The following is a 1,755-nucleotide window of genomic DNA, read 5'->3' as shown; positions in this document are numbered from 1 at the left end:
AGTTAATGACCAATCAGAAGCCGTCGTTTGGCTACACAAGGCCACCGCAGCTGCAATTTTCGGTCAGTTGCTCGTGAGTAAGACGATGGAGGTAATTGTCGAAAGCTTGAGGTTTTACCCTGAACTGACAGGGCAAGAAGTCCGAGAATATTTTAGACAACTTTTCATGGTTTATTCTTGCCTGCTTGAAGATATGACAAATGTAAGCATTTCTGGCTAAAGTTGGCAAAGTTAATGCAAACGTTGGCCTAAATATGACGTATTACTAAAAAAAGGTGTAAATATGGCATTATAAACACAATGAAAATACGGTTTTCTACATGCAATACCTAGATTCGTACATAATTTTTTGTAAAATTCACCCTACAGTTAAGGAAAATATAAGATTTTAATCTGTTAATTAAGGTCGCCATCAGAGTTGCAAATAATGTTTTCATTAGTGACAAATTTCGAACATCTTTATCATCCTCAAATTGTTACCTATATTAGAAGGTAGAATGTTACTATCAAAACATTAAATACAATATTTTCAGACAATTTGTGTGTACATATTACAACAGTACCATAAATGTTTTATGACATACTTGCATTTATAATGTTTCATTGTACATAGTAAATTACTGTTTACATCGTATCAGTATAATGTGTTATTTGACTGTTTTATGGAGAAGTGTGTTAAGAACTGCACTATGCAATACACAGTTGTAACTGTATATTCTTTTAGACACGACCGTATTCATCATCTGGCCTGAAAACCCTATTAGCTGTCCATTTGCGTAATTGGAATAACAGTTACCACATGTACTTTGCTCCAATATTTACATTATCTGTATATACGTAACATTATGTCCATTTAATCTCATAGACAGTTTTGTGTTGTATCTTATACCAAACAACAACGCTTGTGAGGTTGAATTAAGTTCTAATAACTGTCTCATAATTTAAACGATGTTAAAATACATAGTAAGATCATATGCATTATATTTGGAGATGAGTAATACTTATCTAGCAAAGTTGGTTTCAGTGTCATGGCTGATTCCTTTGTTCCTGTATAACCTGTCGAAAAGATTCTGTCAAAACAAAAAAAAAGTTCAAATGTGTGTGAAATCTTATGGGACTTAACTGCTAAGGTCATCAGTCCCTAAGCTTACACACTACTTAACCTAAATTATCCTAAGGACAAACACACACACCCATGCCCGAGGGAGGACTCGAACCTCCGCCGGGACCAGCAGCAAAGATTTTGCCCAGGGTCCTTTAACTGACAAGTCGCTGGAACATTATATTGTTTTTAAGCATTTTCTTCTTTTATTTGCATATTCTTAAAACCTAATTTACCATCACGTATCTGACACTTTTCAAATAAACTTTGTATAACCAGTTTTAGCCATACAAAAGGACAACATGTACCAATCTCAATCGATGCTAAACCCATTTTGATGCAGTTGGCTTCAAAAATTAATAGTTATATTACGAACATAGCTTCGTCTACCTTCTAAACGGTATACAGTCCAAATAAGAAGTAACATTACAGTCTTAATTCAAACTGTTTTTCAGATTAAATTTACATGTTTTTTCCGAAAATAATTTTTTATATGAAGATTTATAATGGTTAATAACAAAGGTTACAAATTTTGACAATATTAAGAATAGAGGTTTCCTGTTATTTCGTAAAAGCGATTTCATTATCGATAATAAAATCAAAAAAATTATAACTGAAGACAGAAATTTTGTTTTCATGCAAATCTAAGCATA

This window comes from Schistocerca americana, chromosome 6, assembly GCF_021461395.2.
Source record: "Schistocerca americana isolate TAMUIC-IGC-003095 chromosome 6, iqSchAmer2.1, whole genome shotgun sequence".
NCBI classification, from domain to species: Eukaryota; Metazoa; Arthropoda; class Insecta; order Orthoptera; family Acrididae; genus Schistocerca; species Schistocerca americana.
Note: the sequence above shows the minus strand (reverse complement) of the source record.